This window comes from Pyrgilauda ruficollis, unplaced genomic scaffold (genome assembly GCF_017590135.1).
Source record: "Pyrgilauda ruficollis isolate IOZ18807 unplaced genomic scaffold, ASM1759013v1 scaffold16, whole genome shotgun sequence".
Taxonomy (NCBI): Eukaryota; Metazoa; Chordata; class Aves; order Passeriformes; family Passeridae; genus Pyrgilauda; species Pyrgilauda ruficollis.
This window is the reverse complement of record NW_024514764.1, coordinates 1548005-1567601: the sequence shown is the minus strand read 5'-3', so window position 1 is coordinate 1567601 and position 19597 is coordinate 1548005. Positions and strand designations below refer to the sequence as shown.

General features: G+C 56.6%; 1 protein-coding gene and 1 long non-coding RNA gene across 3 annotated transcripts in view; one reads left to right on the top strand and one right to left on the bottom strand.

The window, feature by feature from the left end:
- Positions 1–17271, bottom strand: part of LOC121350761 (ATP-sensitive inward rectifier potassium channel 12) — a 32766-nt gene extending 15495 nt beyond the window's left edge. The window contains exons 1-2 of one of the 2 annotated variants that reach the window (XM_041462395.1): positions 16716–17271; positions 7061–7480 (exon numbers count right to left, since the gene is read on the bottom strand). The gene's annotated coding sequence lies outside the window, so the exon portion shown is untranslated. The remainder of the gene's footprint in view (positions 1–7060; positions 7481–16715) is intronic. The other variant, XM_041462392.1, reaches the window with a different exon arrangement.
- On the top strand, positions 15090–16937 carry LOC121350762. Its single transcript, XR_005954712.1, has 2 exons — positions 15090–16354; positions 16600–16937. It is a non-coding gene; the product is annotated as an uncharacterized LOC121350762 (long non-coding RNA).
- Positions 17272–19597: the final 2326 nt, after the last annotated feature.

The window sequence follows — 19597 nt, the reverse complement described above, 5'->3', positions numbered from 1 at the left end:
CTTCTCCATCGCCTCACAGCTGCCTCCAACTCCACCAGCTGTGCCTCAGTTTCCCCAGCCCTGCGCTTGCTACCCCAGGGGAAGACAGAGTATCTTCCCCGGGATATTTTTCTCTCGCCAACTTCGGCCAAGGCTGCAGAGTTGGAGGGATGCTGAGCGAAGGCTCCGTCGCTGTGGCAACCCGCGGCGGCCGTCGCCAGGCGACCGCCCAGGGATGCTGCAGAGATGCTCTGGAGGCAGAGCGAGAGGGACCAGGGCGGTGGGGGATGTATCCATAGGGATGCCACCCCCCTACTCCCCTTCCCTACCCAAACCACAGCCTGGATCTTTGTCACAGGGTGTTAAAACGCCCTGAAAACTGCCACTGATTTGACTCAGGCAGCTGGCTGAGCACTGACAAGCTCGTGGCAGCACAGGCTGGCTGGTGGGAACACCAGCAGGATGCTCGCGGGTGGGAGCAGGGCCACTCCGCTTCCAGGGACACCTGCAGAGCTGTGGAAACCATTGCTGGAAATAAGCCCGTTAGCTTCTTAACCCTCATTAAGCAGCTTAGGGGGGACACGCGCCATCCTACGCAAGCCCGGAGGGGGAGAAGGCCTTGCCAGGGCGAAGGGGTGACGGGATCTCAGTGGGTGCTGTGGGGGTGGCACGGGGGGCACGGCCCCGTCCCTGCCCTCGGCGAGCCGCGCTCCTGCATCCAGCCCCCCTGTTGCTCCCTGCCAGCCGGGCCCCTCGGCAGCTCCCGGCAGCGCGGAGCAGCGGGCAGGGATGGTGATGATGGCATGTCACACCCGTGTGACGAGTGTGGGAGGTCTCAGCCGGCGGGGGGAGCGGGGTGGCGGTGACAGCGCGGGGCGACGGCCCGGCCAGCGCCCGACACCGCGGCTGCGGGACGTTTCTAATCGCTCCGCTTGGAAACGCTCCCGTTTTTGCATTTGTTAAATTAAAGGATGTCAGCGTCTGATGCCAAGCCCAGGCTCCCTCGGAAATTTAAACTAATGACAGCGAGGAAAACGAGCTGAAACCAGAGCACAGGCGCTCCCAGCCGCACCAGCCATCTCTGTGCCGGGGTTTACATGGCAGCTTGCACAGCACCAACCACCACAAAGATCTCAACTTTCTGCCCCAAAATCCAGCCTCGCCCACTCTGCTCGGCCAGAGGGTGCATTGGTGGCACCTGGGCAAGCCAGGCTGTTGTTCTGGGGACCCCAGAGACCCCCATCCTCCTCCATCCTCTCAAAGGGCAAATATCTCCCTCCTTCCAGGGTGCCGCTGCCCTGGGCAGTGGGGTTTATCAGCACGGTGTGGAGGTGGGAGGGCAGACTAGCGAGTGCGATGTGGGGATTTCTCCAGCTCCGACGATTCCTACAGCCGGCTCCATCCTGCCTGGCCCTGTGCCAGCAGGCAGCGGGGTCCTGGCAGAGCGCGGGGGCTGCCGCTGTCGCACGGCCCCTCGCTGCCCCTCTTCCCCACGGAAATACCTGGGCTCAGGCGAGGGCTTCGCTCCCGGCGCTCTCCAGGCTCCGCTGGGGTGGTTTTGTGCTGCAGCTGAGTGAAACCACAGAGTGGTGGTTGTATTTTTTTTTTTTTCCTTTTATAATTTTCTCGGCGAGATAAAATTAAACAAACAAGCCCTTCTGGGAGCAGCGCGAGGAAGGGAGCCTGCTTCCCTACAGATGTGCGTGTCCTCAGCTATTACAACCACGGAATTAAGCTTTCCCTGTGGCTGGGACATTTGCACAATCCCACTCGTTCGCCTCCTGCGGTTTCACTGGTAGGAGACTGGCTCACTCTGCAGCCTCCCTCCCCATGAGGTCATTACCCAAACACCTATTTTTCACAAAAACATTGAGAATGTTGGGTTTTTTTTCCTGACCTCACCATCCTGCCATCAAATTAGAGTGGTTTGGAGTGCAAGGCTGGGAGAGCTCAGCGAAGAAGAACATGCTGAGGAGAATAGAATAGAATAGAAAATGAATAGAATAGAAAATTAACAGAATAGAATAGAATAGAATAGAATAGAATAGAATAGAATAGAATAGAATAGAATAGAATAGAATAGAATAGAGATGCAGCCAGACATTCCCCAGGGCGTGGGGCTGAAGAGGAAGGGGAAAGCTGTTGGTCAGGAGGGGAGTGGGGTCTCCCAGCTGCACTCCCAGCCCCGCCTGCATCCCCCAAACCCGAAAAGGAACAATCATGGCATAGGACTCGCAAACACACCTAAACTTCCCAGCTTCATCTGCCTCAGGAGCCAGCACAGAAGCGTTGCCATAGCTTTGAGGACCACCGGTGGGTTTTGCAGCACAATCTGGACCACGGATCTATGCAAATCCCCAAGGCAGAAGTCTTTATGGAGGCATATGACAACCGAAAAAGAATAGTGCTCAGTGCTCTACTCCCACACGCCACCCCCCAACTTCACCATCATTTAAATCAGTCTTAAGTTGGAAGAATTCAAATCAACACTGTCGTCACAGAGCCAAGCAGAGAGGTGACACAACTTGGATGCTGCCAGGGAAATTGCCCCCCTGAGACTCCAAACTCATCAGCCCATCACTTTTTTTTGAAACCCCATCGAGGAAAACAAATGAACTGGCAACTTGCTGCCCCCAGCCCTCCATTGCCTCTTGCCTGGGCTGCTGGAGAGGTTTCCAACCAGCCTTCCCCCTGGGATCAACAGGAGGGGGACCGGTGGGAAAAAAATATCCAAGACATGCTGTTGAGGCTAGAGAGCTGCAGTTGGAAAAGAAATCAAAGCTTCTAAAGAGAGAGATGCCAAGGAGATATGTTGTTCCCAAGAGAAACAGGACATTCCTCTCCCAAGGGGAGAAAATGAGGAGGAAGGCTCGTGCCACCTCTTTCAGCTCCCTGGCATAGGTGCTCAGCAGTCTGGGCACAGCTTGTCCCCGCTGTGCCACACTGCAGACACAGATGGCATCACAGCTACTGATTTTTTTTCATGTGTTTTGTTGGGGTTTTTTACCCCAAAAGCACATTTTCCATTTGAGGGAAAGGTTGCTGGGTCCTGTCAGACCCAAGGCGAATGTGGAGCCACTCTTTGGGTCCCTGGAGATCTCCCTGTCTTTCTGCACCACACAGAATCATTAGGGTTTGAAAAGGTCTCTAAGATCACCCAGTTAACCAAGCACTGCCATGGCCACCACTAATCCATGTCCCCAAGTGTCTCATCTACACCTTTAACCATGTGCCCAGACCTGCTGCTGTCTTCGGGCTTCAGCAGAATCCTCAGGGCTCTTATGGGAGTCACAAAGAGAAGAAGATGTGGGGAAAAATTTATATTTTGCTATTGCCAGAAACACCAAAATCAGATCCTGGCTTAGTCCACAGGGGGAAGGATCATCAGGTTATATTTTCCTTACAAAACATGTTTGAGTTACACAAGCAATGGGATCAGGCTGGAAGCAAGCGGGTGAGATCATCTGAGTGCAGTCCTGGTTGATCCCCTGAAACCACCCAGTTTGGCTGGTTCAGCACAATTCCTGCAGCAAATTGTTCCTGCAGGAAGTTTTATACCTGTGCCCTTGGGCTAAGCCTTGACAGCATCTTTCACTGGGAACAAGCTACCTGCCTCCTCAAGGCAACACCTGGGGATGTCAGAGGGAGAGAAGGGTGGGAGAAGAGTTGGCCTGGCTATAAATAATCCCATGGAAAGAAACAGGAGAAAAAGCAGCAAACAGAAACCAATAAATCCAGGGAGATGTGTTCAGCTACAGGCACTCATTGTGAACAGTTCCTTGTGCTCTATGTGATCCCATAGAATCAGGCACAAGAGAAAATGGGATCCATTGCAGCTCAACTGAGCAGGATCCAGCCCAGACATCACCTTTCCATGAGAAACACATGGAAACCATCCCAGAGAGCCTGGTGTGCAGGATGCAACACATGGCTCATGGCAAGACCTCATCCACTCTGCTCCATTAAAAAAGATAAAGTTGAGAAGGGGGAGAGTTAAATAAAGGAGAGTTAAATTACAGAGAGTTAAATTAAGATGCTTGTTGGACTGTGTTAACACAGAGCTGGCCTGGCTCCTGGTGCCAGGAGCACTGAACACCCAGCAATCCCATCCCCAGCAAGCTGGGAAATAGCCTGTGTTTAAGGCAATCATTATTTGCAATCTGTGATCCCAGAGAAAAGGGCAGAAAAAGCAACTTCTCATTTTCACCAATAAAAGAGAAATTGCAGAAGCTCAGCAAGCACAGTGGCCAGCAGGTCACAACCAGCAGTGCTAGAGTGATTCATCCTAAACGAGCCAGATTTAGTCAAACTAGCCTAGAATAAGGCAGGGAAACAGCCCAGAGTTTTCCCTGCTGGTACCTGCCAGTTATTCACCCATGGGAGCAACAGGGACAGTAAAGAGGAGACAGAGCAACATCATCCCCAGCACCGCTGTCCCCTCCAGCTCCAGGACCATCAATGAAAAGCTTCAATCCCAGCTCCCACACCCACATACTGCACAAAAGCCCATTAAAGAGGGATTTTTTTCCCTCTTTTCCCAGCTTATGTTCCCAGACCCCATCAGTTCCCAAAGGTGCTGGAGGACCAAGGGCCCAGGCACTGCTCGGCAGCATCCACCGGGCTGGTTTTCCCCATAAAACCATCTGAGCAGCTTCAGTTCGGCTTGTGTGTAACTTATTATTAAAGCTGAGCAAATAATTCAGGGCAAGAGCTCCAGGAGCAACGTTTTGCCTTTTCATTTTCCGCTCTCGAGCTGTCTGCAGTTTTCCCAGAGCTCGGGGATGATTTAAAGACCTGTCTCCGGACGGGAGCGTCTCGCTGCGATGCCGGCTCCGAGTGTTTGATGGCCCGGATTTCACGTGCGTGTTTGAGGACACGCCGGACACATAAGGATGGATGAGCCTTTCTGGTACCCTAATTAGATGAGCAGCATTTGCAAGTGGGTTCTGGGGATTTTTTTTTTTTCTCTGTGTTGGAGACCTGCAAACACTTCAACACAGAGTTAACGACCGCCTGTTCGTTAGGCAGGGCTCGCCTTTGCTTTGTGCGCATAATTTTTCCAGTCAATGGTGCCATCCTGGACATGAGATTTCCTTGGAGCATCCCGTTCCCAGCTCCTCTTTACACCCTAAACCACTAAGGGAAAGGAGGATGGGACCATGGGCTGAGCCATGGGACTGCCAGGCTGTGATGGCTCTGACCTTCCAGCACATCCCGTTCCCAGCTCCTCTTTACACCCTAAACCACCAAGGATGTGGGAAAGGAGGATGGGACCGTTGGCAGAGCCATGGGGCTGCCAGGCTGTGATGGCTCCGACCTTCCAGCGCTGCAGCCATCCCAAGAATTTGCTTCCTCATTAGTGGAAAGGTTAGGGAGAGGGGATCAGCTCTGTGCAAACTCCCCGTGGTGCTCATGTGACAGAGGCTGGCAAAGGCAGCTCGCCCCTGTGCTCGGGCAAGTGCCAGCCAAAAGAAAAGCAGGGAAGAAAAGGAGAGCCACATTCCCAGGCTGCAGAACCCAAATCAGAGGTCCCCATACTTGGCGTAGAGCCTGTCCCCCCCACACCGTCTGCCTGTCCCCGGGAAGCCCATCTGTCCTCAAGGCCATACGAAATGCTGAATCCAAGCGCCTCCACCCTTTTCCTGGAGGAAAGGGCTGTTGTCAGCTGCTGCTGTGATCCCAGACACTCATCAGAGAAGATAAAGGGGCTGAGAAAGGGACACCCCTCCTGAAGCTGCAGCGGGAGAGATGACATCGAGGACAACCCTGGCTCCTTTAGGGGCTTGGCCCTGGAGAAGGGTTTGGGCCCCCAGGATTGGGCCAGGCAGCCACTGTCACTGAGTTTGTTGCTTTGAGGATGGAGCAAACCAATGCCATTGACCTCCCACTGTAAAACCCCTCAGAGCATCTCATGTGCTGGACAGAAGGAGCCATTTAATGTCCCCCCCAGCACCTGAACATTTTGGGGCCATCCCAGGTGACCACGCCTGAAGCTCCATTAGTCCTGGTTGGAAACCCCTCTCTGGACCCAAACAGCTTTCTCCTCCCATTGTGTAATTGCACTTTGTTGAGCAGACCCAGCCTCTGGCAATACATTTTCTCCAGCCTTGCTGCTCTCCTGCAACATTTCCCTTATTCCTTTCATTCTCTCTAGACAGTTGTTGAAACATGTGGAGAGGGAAAGGACAAAAAACCCAAAGCTTGTCCCGCATGTAAAACAAAAGCCTGGATAGGAAAAGGGGGAAAAAAGCAGGGAGTGGTGTCAGGTACTTCTCCCCCATCCATCCCTTCCCAGTTTGCCTGTGGGGGGTTGACAAAAGTGTTTTTTGGCTGACAAAATAATTACAGGGTGCCGAGACAGTAAGTTGCACATGAGTTTCTTTCCCACATTTCAAACAGGGCGGGGACACGGCTGCACTTCTGGAGGGGTCAAAGTGATGGGGGTAAGGGGGAATTTGGGAAGAGGAGGAAGGAGGGGAGGAGGGAAAAAAGCAAGGATGGAGCAGGTGGGAATGTGCATGAGTGAAGCCAAAGGCAGGTGATGCTGAAGATCCATGATGGGATGGGGTTAGGTTTGGGTTTGGGAGGATGCTGGTGGCAGTGTCTGGACCAGCCCAAAGTGGGGAAGGGAGAAGCTGCAGCCGCCGGTTCCTGAGCAGGGTCAGACCCTGTGGCCTTGCTACGAGGTGGGGCAGCGGCAGCAGTGGGAGCGGGAGCGGGCTGGGAGCACGGACTGCGCGGAGCACAGCGAGCTGCCCGCGGCGCGCTCGGACCCGCCGCGCCTGCAGCAAGTGGGTGCTGGGCAGCGGGGAGGAGGAGAGGAGGATTTCAGCTCCCAACTCAATCTGTTGGAGAACTTGGCCTGCTCCCCGTCAAGCTGAAAATAGCACACATGTAAGGACGTGCACGCAGTGCTGGCTGTGTCCTCGCCGAGCGCTTCCTTCCTGCTGCGCTCCACGCAGCGCCCCGGCCTCCGCTGCCCCCCGAGCCCCCCACGGGGCACAGCCCCGGGCCAAGATGCTCCTTAGAGCATCCTTATGCCACAAATCACGGCCAGCGCACAGATGCAAGATGCTTTCACCTTCAGCTGCTTTTCACGTGTACCACGAGGTCCGTCCGGCGGCGGCTTCCCCGCCGGGATCATCTGGAGCGGGCGCGGCTGAGCGCGGCTCTCGGCGGGGGCCGAGCTTTATTAGAAACAGGCATCTGGCTCCAGCCCTCCCTGCAGCCCCCGGCTCAGCCTTGGCATCAGGATGGGGCAGAGAGCACGCACGAGTGCCCAGGCGGCAGGCAGGGAACTTCCACAAGTCCCCAGTTCTTCTCCTGATTTTATCTCCGAGCTTATTGCTGGCGATGGGAGAACAAAGCGCTGGTGCTCCGCTGCAGGAGCCCTCGCTGCCCTGCCGGGGTCGAGCCCCAGCCCTCGGAGGGACGGGGAGCCAGCAGAGCGTGCTGCAAGCTGGAGGATGGAGATAACCCTGGCAGCAGCCAGAGCTGATTCCTGTAGCGGAGAAGGAAGAAAAGAGGCTGAGCTCCCCACGGACATCAGGCACAGGAATAAATGGGAGAGCTTTGTCGGGACATCGCTGCAGCTCTGAGCATAGCTTGTGCAAAGTGCCGCTCCTCTCCCATCCCTGCTGGGAATACCTCTAAAGAAATGTTCCTCTAAAGGGCAAATACCCCGGGATGGAGGAAATACGGGAAGCAGCCTTATGGGGCAGCGGCTGAGGGATCTGGGAAGTGCAAAAAGCAAATACCACCCTGGGGAGGGATATACAGGCACATACACGGATGTACAGGTGATCCACACGGAGCTTGGTGTCTGACAGAGGGAGTTGTTAGAAACACACGGGTGGTTCTGTGCCCAGGGCAGTCAGGGTGGACTGTACACGGACTGTGGGGTGATGCCCTGTGCAGCAGGAGCAGCAGCCCTCCAGATTCCAGGCTGGCCCATGTCCTAGGGCATGGCTCCACAGCAGCACCCAGGACAGGCACTGCCTTGTGAGAACACATTTCTTCCCCCAAATCTCCACTCTGCCAGGGTTCTGCTTTATGTCAACGGTGGCCTCATGGTGCAGCACTTGGCTGGGGACAGCAGCAGACACGAGGGAATATCAGTGGCTGGGCAGGGACCACACTGACAGCACACCAAATCTGTACCTGGGCATGGCCAAAACCTCTCTGCTTCCCAAAACCCTCTGAGGAGCAGCGTTAGCCAGCGTGTGGTATCAGCTCTCCTGAAACAAAGCCATTGTGGTTGAGGCAGGATCCTTATTAATCCTTTCCTCTCTTTAATTTCCTTTTTTTTTTTTTTTCTCAGTTCCCTTCCCCACTGCTCAAGCAGGGATTGGGTAGGGCCCTGCTGCTGCCAGCCTGTGTCCCTGTGGCACGGTGCCACTGGTGCTGCTGCTCTGTGGCACAGGGATGTGATGGGTGGCTGCATTTGGGGTCGGTGGTGAGATCAGAGGCATGCAAAGCCATGGATGGAGCAGAGAGCCCCAGATGGAGGGGAAGGGGAAGATGGGGAGCACCAAAATAATGCCCCACCAGCACCAGGCAGTGGGCTGGGAGGGATGCACAGGATCCCAGCCCCATCCACCATCCAGTGGGGGGTGGAGGCAGGAAACTGCCACTTATTGACCAGCTTTGGTGAAACATCCCAGCTCCTCCCCAGACACCATTCCTAGGGATGGACCACAGGGAAAAGAGTGGGGCAGGACATCCTCAGCACCCACAAAACACAGAGATCTCCTTTCCCACCTCAGCCACCCACCACCAACACACCTCCCTTGGGTCACCAACTTTCTCCCCCAGGACCCTGAAAAGCACCATTTTCCCTGTACCAGCCCACATCCAGCACTCCTGCAGACCCCTCCAGCACCAGCACCGATTGTCCTTGATGCCACCAGCATGTCCCCAGCTCCCAGGGGACCCCAGGCAGGGGCCAGCACACAGAGCTGGGGTGGCTCCAGGCCCTCCACGGTGCTGCCCTGCCACCATTACATAAACACCAGGCCCAGGACTGTTTGTGTTTGTGCTGCCTTCAGCGCTGTGCTCCTCAACCCTATTTGCATAACAAATAATTAATAATAATTAATGACTGGGAGAACGGTGTGGGCTGCCAGATTGTGCTGATTAGTGAACAAACACTGTTGCACAAGCAGAGGCAGGCATCACACGGCCCTGTGTCCTCACCAAGCGTGGGGACACGATGGGGACAATGTCCTGTGTGACTCTCAGCCCTTCCAGGGAGGAGGAAGAGCAGGAGGAAGGAGGAAGAGGAGGAGGAGGAGGCAGCACTGTGGGTGGTGGTGGGGTGGGTCACTGATGCTCCCAGGTGGGTGTCTCACCTCAGCACCCCACAGCATCCCACAGTGTCCCACAGCATCCCACAGTGTCCCACAAAATCCCACAGCACCCCACAGCGTCCCACAGTGTCCCACAGCATCCCACAGGATCCCACAGCACCTCACAGCACCCCACAGCATCCCCACAGCATCCCACAGCATCCTAAAGCATCTCACAGCACTCCACAGTGTCCCACAGAATCCCACAGCATCCCCCAGTGTCCCACAGCATCCTAAAGCATCTCACATCACCTCACAGCATCCCACAACACCCCACAGCACCCCCAGCACCCCCAGCACCCCACACCCGCTGGCTCTGTGCCCCTTTAGAGCCTGGGACATCACTCCCTCATTGTCTGGCGATGGCGCCGCTCCACATCATTAAGGAGCAGAGCAGCACCGGCTCATCAAGGCAAAGCCTTTGCTCCGGCAGATCCACAGCCAAATCGTGCTGGGGACACTCTGACCACAGGGTCCCTTGCAGGTGGCACCCCCTCCCTGGGGCAGGGGGGGCTGAAAGCACAAAAAAACTCCCCCTGTGCCAGCAGTGCTGGAATGTGAGTATGTGAATGATGGGGGGCTGTTTGACCAGCTGGAGCTGCCCCTGCGGGCAGCTCACACACCTGCAGCTGCCTGGGGCTGGGAACATGGAGCAGGAAAGGGGGAAAGGAGAGAGAAAGGGAAAAGCAGGAAAAAAAAAAAAAAAAAAAAAAAAAGAAAAAAATAAAAAAAGAAAAAAACCAGAAGGGGAAAAGAGAGGGGGGAGACAGAAAAAAAAGAAAGGAAAGGAATGAAGATAGCAAAGAGGAAAGAAAAGGGCAATGGGAAGGGAAGGGAAGGGAAGGGAGGTTCTCTTGTCTTAGATTTGCTCAAGCACTGACTGCTGGTCACACATGGGAGCAGTGCTGGGATGCTGGAGTGAGCAATGGCCAAAGCTTGTGGATCTGTGTGGCCAGAGGCAGACTGGGAGCAGGGTGCCTTCCTCCCTGGGAGAGCAAGGGATGAAGCAGAGCACAGCCCTCTCTCACTCCCCTCCACGAAACCCTGCAGGTCCAACTCAATTTCCCCAGTCCCTGCAGTGTCCCAGACAAGCCCTGGGACGCTGCAGCCCCAAAGCAGCCCCTGCTCTACCCCAGCAGAGCGGAGCTGGGTGCAATTATGCTTCACTGCCTCTCCTCTCTCACTGCAACTCCTTTGCTCTGCTGAATTGCTTCCCCTTCAGCACCACACACCATCCATTGCACCGTAATTACACGGGGATTTTAATATCTGATGTATTTATAAGATGCACTTAATTCATCAGCCCCTTTAAGCGCACTGTCAGCGCAGCCCTCAGCACGGTGGGAAGGATGACTCGCTGTCAGATGGAGATTAGCTGGCCCATGTGTGTAACGAGTTGGAGGGTGTTCTCAGCCCAGCTGAGAGATCCCACTGCCAGATCCCCCCATGCCAGGTGCCCCAAGCCTCCAGGGGATTGTGCCAGGGCTGCCCTGTGCTGCTGCAGACACAAAGGGCAGCACGATCCAGAGACTCCTCCCCAACATTTGAATCATCCAACAGGTTGGAATTTGGCAGAAATGAAGGGCCTGTGTTGGGGTGAGTTTTGTCCCTACAGCCCAAGCACTGGGGGCTCCCCAAAGGCTCCCTAAGGTGAGGGATCCACATTCAGATCCCAGGAAGAAAGTAGCCACTGCTGAAGGCTGATTTTTCCTGGCATTTGTTTTGGTGGCTCCTTTCCAGCCACATCCTAAAAGGGAACCAAAGGCCTTTGAGCCTCTTGCAGGGAGCACAATGCAATGATTTTCCCAGCCCAGGCAGGAGGGATGAGCTCACTGGTGTCCTTGGTTCCCCCTGGCTTTGGGGTGCAGGGTCCCTGTGCCGAGCAGGGATGCCCAGGAGGGCAGGGGACTCAGCAGAATGCTGGGGGTGCTGGGGCTCCATCCCTCCAAGCCCTGGCAGAAATGCCAGCTGAGCCTGGGAACGAGGGGCAAAGGGGGAGACAAAAGGGTGGTCTCACTGCCTCGGTCCCTGGGGTCACCCTGGCTGTCACTGACGGATGACACCACGTATTTCACACTGGGATCACTCTGGGATTTCCCACAGCTCTGCAGGGACATCCTTGCTGCCCTGCCGGGCACCCCTGAGGGCAGGTGGCACTCACAGCTGGAGGCATTGCCATGAGGCACCACAGAGGCACAGCCCAGCTGCTGGTGGCACTGGATGGTCCTGCACGAGCAGGATGGGCCAGGGACTCACCATGTCCCCACAGCACCGGGTGACCTTTGGGACACCGACCCTCCTCCTGCTTCCAGCCGGAGCAGAGCTGTCACAGAGTGGGACTGTGGTGACATTTCAGCTGGGGAAGGACCTCCAGCAGGTACCACCCTGAGCCCCTGGGCCCACCCACAGCCCCTGGGGCTCCCAGGGCTGGGTCAGATCCCAGGTGCACCCCAGCACTTGGTAGTGGTCAGGCACGGTGACACACTGGTGACACACTGGTGACACGCTGGTGACACGCTGGTCCTCTGCCAGACCATGGCCTTGGCACAGCCTGGCAGGGAGCTCCCAGCTCCAGCACCCTGTGGCTTCCTGGGCACTCAAGCTGGGACACGAAGGGTGCTGCAGCCAGCCTGGTGTCCCCCCATGGCCCGTGCCATGTCACACACACTCCAGAGCTGCACCTCCCTGCCAGGCTGCTCCGAGTGCCAGCACGTCCCTGCGCCCTGTGCCAACCCTGAGTGGGGACACCAGCTCTGGGGACAGAGCTTGGGCCGAGCTGGGGCATCTCCAACCCAGAGTTCTCCGAGGAGCTGGTAATTCCCCATCCCCTCCCCACCCAGAGGGTACCTCCTCCCACAGGATGTCACAGCCTCCTGCCTCAGTTTCCCCACCTGCACCATGCTCTCCGAGAGGGTAGAGACAGCACTGTGGGTGGCAGGGGGTGCAGCAGGGACTCCAACCTGACCTCTTCCTTAGGACTAGGGCAGGGCTCTCTCTGCTGTCACCATCCCTAACCCCTCCTTCCACAGGGTGCTGCACCCAGGGGCAACTCTGGCCCCCAAGGTCACTGCCAGAAGGATCTGGGAGCAAACACCTCAGCCTCACACCCAGCCAGCCCTACCAACCACCCCCTCCAGATCCTGGCCACTCTCTGAAGCTCAGCTACCCTGCAGGTGTTCCCCTCCCTCCTCCCTGTCCCCAAAAAGCAAATATCCAGGGAGATGGGCTCGCGCTGCAGCTCCGCCGGTGGCACTGGCGCTGAGCAGAGCAGACACTGCAGCACGGCCGTTACGTAAGCCCGAGCCAGCTCTGGGGATGTAGGACACCAGGGTTGTCCCCCGGCCCCCCCCCGGGGCTGCCACCCCCACCCCGCCCCAGCCACGGGGCTTGGGAGTTTGGGGGAAAAGCCCCATCAGCTCAGCCCAGTCCGCAAGGGCTGCAGGAGGGGCTGGGGTGGCCCTTGGGTTGCTGTGGCCCTGTCAGGGGCACACGGGGGTGGCACGGGGGTGGCAGTGGGGGGACGGGAGGGTTGTGCCGCTGTGGGGCAGGGAATGGGGCAAGGGGTGGGGTGGGATGGGGCTGGGAGGCAGCGGGTGCTGCACCCACATCCCACTGAGTCCTGCCGGGCTCTCCAGGGCTCAGCCGTGCCGGTGAGAGCTCAGGGAAGGAGCCAGGCGGTCAGGCTGTGACTCCCGGGCTGTGCCTCCCTCGGAGTGACCCACGGAGCAGGATGCAAAGGATCCAGCCCCGATCCCAGCCTGCTGCATCTCTATCCCCATCCTCACAGATCTCTAGGGTCAGCATCCCTAAGGACAGCCTTCCTGGGGCCAGCATCCCTGCGACAGCATCCCTGCCATCAACCTCCTGGGGATCAGCGTCCCTGGAACAGCATCCCGGAGAGGAGCATCCCTGTGCCTCCAGCACAAGCTGGGGAGCCACCATCAGGGTTTCCCGGAGCTGAAGGGGAGATCCTTCCCCTGCGGGACAGCCCCGGCCTCACCTGCCCTGCATCCCTGAGGGGAAACGGAGGGGAGGGATGGCACAGCCGGCATCTCCCGGCTCAGCCATCCCCAAAACACCCATCCCCCGTGCCGGGGGCACGGAGAGGGGACAGGCAGGGCTGGCAGCACCGGGGCTCCCCCGGGATCAGCCTTATCCTGCCTACCAAACCATCGGGATCCCGGCAGCATGCCCTGCCTTGGTGTGGGATGGGGACAGGGATGGGGACACCACGGCCCCACCGTTTGGTGATTTCTCCCTGGCTTTCTGTCAGGCACGGTCTGGATCTGGCCATTTCTGTCTGGGGATGTCGGGGAGGAGAAAAAAGCCCAGGCTAAAGGTCCCAGCAATGGGAGATGCCAGAGCAGGAAATTAATGTTAATTAATTCGTAATGACGCTGAGGTAGTGATACCAGATGCTTCAAAAGTCCAACGGGGGAATCTGAGAGAGCTTTGCAAGAAATCCATTGCCCACCGGCAGTCCTGCCTCACTGCAAGCTGGGAACGAGGGAGTGAGCTGGGAACTGGGATCAAGCTGGGACTGCAGGACCAAGCTGGAACCAGGAAAGAAGCTAGGAATGAGCCAGGCATGGTGAAAGAGGGGCACATCCCTGTGAGGTGACAAGCCCACAGTCACCCAGAGCTGTGCAGAGCAGCACTGGGACCCTCCCTGCCACCACACTCCCACCTTTCTCCCTTGAACCCCAACTCAGAAGCTGGAGTGGAGCTGGAGTGACAAGACACCCGCTGAGCTCCGCTCCCTGGGGCACAGGGGCTTCCCAAGACCCTTAATGCTCACATTTTCCTCTCCTTTCCTCCATTTCGGGCACAGCAGGGTCAGGGCAGGTGGCCAGGTATGCACTGGGCACTCAGGGGGATGGAGGGACAGCCTCACGATCTGGGACAGGGACACTTTGCCAACCGGTGTCCCCACACTCAGAGGACAATTTCTCCCTCCTCATCCATGTGGGCCAGCCTTGCCCTGCACTGCCAAACCCAAACGGGGCTGGACTTCAGCCAAGGGGTGCAAAAGAGCCCAGAAAGGGGCTTGAGCCCGGTGCCACCTGCCCAGGGCTGGGGATGCCAGAGCCAGCGCCGGGAAGGGTGCAGCCAGGAACTCTGCAAAACCCACAGGCAAAGCCCTGGGCTTGGAGCTGTTTCCCTGCCAGGGGGTTATGCTCCTTCCACAGTGATCCAGCAGCTCCTGCACCAGAGGGGACCCTCAGAACGGGGACGTGGCCGAGGCCACGCGGGGCCTGGCAGCGCCAGAGCGGGGTGGCACGGCCGGGGCACGGCGCTGCCATCGCTGCTTACATAAGGTGTCCCCTGCAAGTGCCACACACCCGAGTGTGACAGGAGAGCAGGACAGAGCTGTGCCTCCTGCAGCCCCTCACAGGGACAGCGCTCCCGCTCCTTCTGGAGACAGCACCCCCAAAAGTGCCAACCCAGCCCCTTCCCCCTGCACAGAGGTTGGGTGAGGCTCCCGTGTCTCTGAAGCACATTCCCACCCTAAGAGCCCCTAAAGCTGACGGGAATTGGGTGGAAATGCCAGGTTTCAGCTGGCGGTGCAGCTCCCCCGACAGCTCCTCCGAAGTTTATCCGCAGCAGGAGCATTTCTGCTGCGCTGCTGGTGAAGCCACCCCAGCCAGCAGGGACAGGGGAAAACCCCGCTGTGAGCACCACCAAAAACTACAGAGCACCAGAGTCAGGGCTACACCAAAATCCCACCCCAGCTGGTCCCACGGGAATTGCCACAGCCCCCCTGGGTCATTCCAGCGCTAAGGAAAAAAACTGCTTTGACTTCGCAGGCAAAGCAACTCTTCTGGGTAAAGAGCAGCAGAGGCAACACAGGATTTCAAAGTGTGTTTTGGATCAGAGGCAAGAAGTAAAGTGGCCTTTACGGTGCCTTCCCCAGCAAAGCCAGAGCTTTATTAAGCTTATCTGGCATGGATGGGAACGCTCGCTGTTATTCCAGGCCTGAAAAGAGCAGGCAAGGATTTTCTTTTTTTTTTTTTTTCTTTAATTTTTTTTTTTTTTAGTCTTGTTTTCGTTATTTTCTGGTGGCTTCATTGCTTTGTGCTCACACAAAGGGAATTTCACCTGCTGTTCCAAACAAAAGGCCCTGGAAACTTTTGCGGAGAAGGGGACGAGGGGAAGAAGGTTTGTAGAAGCAAAACGAGTTGTTGCAGGGTTTGTTGTGGATTTTTTTTTCACAGTGACCTGTAAAACATCCCCAGCTCTTTGCTGCTTGCAGAAGACCTGGCGCCGACGTGTGAGCACCCTGTCCCCAGCAGTGTCACCCCTGGGATGGGAATGGGAAGGTCTCAGAAATTGGGGTTGATTTGGGGTGCAGAGGGAAGGCAGCAGGACTGCTTCCCATCTTTTTCACGGGAAAAGTCACGCCACGCTTTCTAAGAACAGGAAAGAAAAGAACCCAGCCCTCGTTTGCTGACACCACAGCAAAACAGGTGGTTCAAAATCACAAGTGCAATGGGGGGGAGAAAATAAACGCTATTTGATGATTTTGTGCTCATATTCACTGCAAAACTGTCCGGGAATGCTGCTAAATACACACCATTTTCCCTCTCACACTCTTTGCTCTATAATTAAGAGAGACTTCTAAAAATACAAACGGCCTCGAGCACCCAGTGAAGGCGTGCAGGTGCTGCTAACTGGAGGCACTTTAGTACAGCTCATTTTCTGGACAATTTTACTCGCCTGGCTCGTGCTCAGCGCCGATACTATTACAGTGATGCAATTATGCTGCTGCTGCTGCTGCTGCTGCTGCCGTGCTCGGCTTGCTCGGATTTTTCCCTGTGCTTTGCAGTTTGCCTCCCAAGCCCCCCCAGCCTCGCAGCTCCCGGGCTCACCCCAAGCGTGTCCCCACCGGCAGCAGCCGGGGATTTGGGGATGAGAGGGTCAGGAGCTGTGTGTGTGTCACACCGACATGTGAATATCCCTGCGTGGGCACCGCGGGGCATAACCCCGCGTGGGCATCGCCCAAAACAACCGCTGTGCAAAAGTTTTGGGTGAGGAAGCGAGCTGGCTGGGGGAAGCGAGCAGAGGGGAGCAGGAGCGCGGAGAGGAACCCAAAAAGCAGCAGCAATACCCTCAGTGCTGGCTGGGCAGGGAGGGGGCCCATGGCACTGGCACGGTGACGCCGCTTGGCAAAACATCTCCCCCCCAAAACCTGGCATTTATGGCACAGGGGTGAGGGGGAACTTTCCCCGTGGAGCCGCCGCTGTGAAAGTTCCCCGTCTTATTTCTCCATTAGGGCTGCAATAGGTGGAAGTGATTGACTCACTATGAGACTGCTGTTTTTGCCTCTGACTTGGGATTAAGACGGAGCTGGAGGAGCTGTCGTCGGCAGGCACCGGAGCCGGCACTTACCTCTCACTGCATCCAGCCCCTCCGGCCGTGGGGCTGCAGCTCCTGGAGAGTTAGCTGGCAGGGGACCCCACATCCACTCGGGTTTCTCCCAGGACCGACGTTCGGCTGCTGCTTCTTAGGCACAGACCCAACCCCTCCATTCCGACCACAGGGAGGAAAAAAAAAAAAAATCTTCTTCCAAAAGAAAAGAAAAAAAGAATTAAAAAAAAAAAAAAAAAAAAAGCAAACACGGTTTTTTTTCTTGGTTTGGTTTCCCCGTGGAGAAAAAAAGAAAAATAGATAAATCCCAGCGACCAAGAGATCCAGACTCAGGTGAATTTAGCTTCAAACTCCCTCTGCGCTTTCGGAGCCTTCACCCTCAAATGGGCTCTGGAAGATGCTGGGGGACCCATCGTTGCCAAAGTGTCATCAAATATCCTTCGGGCTCAACTCCGCTCCTGCCCGGGGAGGGTGGACTTCTTCCCTTCTTCCCTGCTTGCTGCGTGCTGTGGAGTTGGCAGGGACCTGCCTGTTCCAGCCTCAGCGTGGAGGGTGGGTGGGTTGGTTGGTTGATGTGGGTTGGTTTTCTTTTTTTTTTTTTTTTTTTTTTTTTTTTTTTTTTCCCCCCGTTTTTGTTTTCTTTTTTTTTTTTCTCGCCGCTATTGGTTTCCTTGCTATCTGATCCTGAGCGAGCGCTGCAGCTCGCCGCTTCCCTGCTTTTCCCCCCCCAGCTCCCAGGCTTTTGACAGGGAATGAAACACAGACACCCAGTGAGACAGGCTCCGGCTTCTACAAAGCTCCACTCCCTCCTGCTGCCTTTGTCCGCGAACAGCAACTCCTCCAACTCTGCCCGTAGACACGAGGGAACCTCTGCATCAGCACTTTCCTAATGGCTGCTTCGCCCCAGCCCTTCGGCCCTTCTGCTTCTTCTTTTTCTTCTTCCTCGCTTCCTCTCCTCTACCTTGATGGCTTCCGCTTGATTTTCTAGCCAGGCTCCGGCAGGCACAGAACAGGGAAGCAACAGCCCTTTCCTGATGGATCCATCTCAGCTTCCCCGCGCCAGCAGCTCCTCTTGGGGGGCAGCGGCCCCACAGTCCATCATCGTCCTTCCTGGACACCTTCCATGAAAAATCAATGGTGGGACAGCGTCCCTGAAGGCTTCACTGTGGGCTGGTTTAAGGGGCAGGGGGCTGCGTGTGTGGAGGGGAGATGGGGGCAGAGGGAGGGCTGAGAATTGGAGCCGCTTCTTTTTATTGCAGGCGGGGATTATTATTATTATTTTTGAAAGGTTGACTGGAGTCCAAGTTTGTTTCTTTGGTGGTGAGCATTATTTTAAGCCGTTTGGGAGGCTTTGGGTGTCTCCAGGTCACACTATCCTTATAATAGCGAGGCCTTTTTGGAGAGGGTCAAAGCAAAACCTTGCTCCGGCAGTGTCGTTCCCCCGCGGAGGGGAGCGGGAGGCACAGGGATGCTGCAGTGGGCTCACAACCTCGGCTGGCTCCCAGCCAGAAGGAGATGCAAACCAGCCACCGTCTGTAATTTTTGCTACACTTCCTCCACACTCGGTCACCCGCGAGATCCCAGGGCTGCTGCCTGCTCCTTTTTTGGGGATTCACAGGCTTTGTTCAAAAAAAAAAAAAAAATCACAGCCAGGAGACCTCCAGCCTCGCCAGCGATGCTCGGCGCTGCTCAGCGTGGCTGTCACGAGCTGGTAGGTCACAGAGAAAACATGAAACCCCACAGAACACGGTGCGTGAAGAGGCTGCCTCCCCTCCTGCCCTTTGGCAGCCTCTCCCTCACTTTTCCGTGGCTCCCACCACAAGTTTGGGACCAGCAATTCCTCCTTCTCCCCTTCGACAGCATCCTGGAGCAGTGACTCTCCTGGTGCCCGGCTCCCATCCTCTCCTGAGATGGAGCATTGTTCCCTCACTGCTCCCAAGCACCCCAGAGCACCTCAGGGCAATGCTCCCAGTGCTGCCTCCACTCCCCTCTCCACCTTGGCTTGTCCCTTCTCTCCTCATTCCACAAACCTCAGAAACACTGAGTTTTAACCAACACCAAAATCCCAGGATGAAAAGCACTGCAGGGCCTTGCCCCAGCCCTGGTGGATATTCAGTTAACAGCAGGGATTTGGGATTTGCGGGTCAGAGGGACCACCAGCTCACACACTGGGCATGGTGGTCTTGTGCAAGACCACCCAGGGACATCCTGGCCCCAAAACACTGCTCCTTTCTGTCTGTCAGGCAGTCCCTCACATGCCAGCTTGCTCCTCCTCTCCTGTCACCCCACCATGCTCATGGAAAGGTTCCCAAATACCTCCCTGCCCCAATGCACAGCCAGAGGTGCCAGACCAAACTTCCTGACACTCCCTTCAAAAATAGATTAAAAGATTGGCTGCAGAGCTGGGCTGGGAGACTGGCCATGAGCCAGGAGCACCCACTGGGGTGAGGGGAGCAGCTTCAAGGTCCCCAGTCCAAAACTGGGGCTGGCTGGGAGGGCTGGGTGGAGCTGGGCAGCCACAGCTGGCCAGGCTGGTGCTCCCATCACCTGCCCATGCTGGTGGCTTGTCCCTCTCTCCCATGTTTGCTACAGGAAATGCAAATGAATAGCCTGGGAGTTCCATCCCAGTAAGCCCCAGATTCCCTCTGCTTTTGGGGAGAAGTTCCTCATGTTTTCCCACCAGGGCTGGGGAGAAGCTCATTGTCCCCTTCTGTCAGCGCAGGGCCACAGCCCTGGGGACCCCGGTGTCCCGTGGGCTCCCAGCCAGGGAACAGCTCCAGCCAGAATCCAACCTCCCCCTGCCCCAAACCACCCACTCTTTTAGGAATTGTCCAAGTGAGGGAAGGAGGACGAGGGGCTGAAAGGAGGGGTGCAGCCGGCGGGGTCGAGCGCCCGCAGCGCGG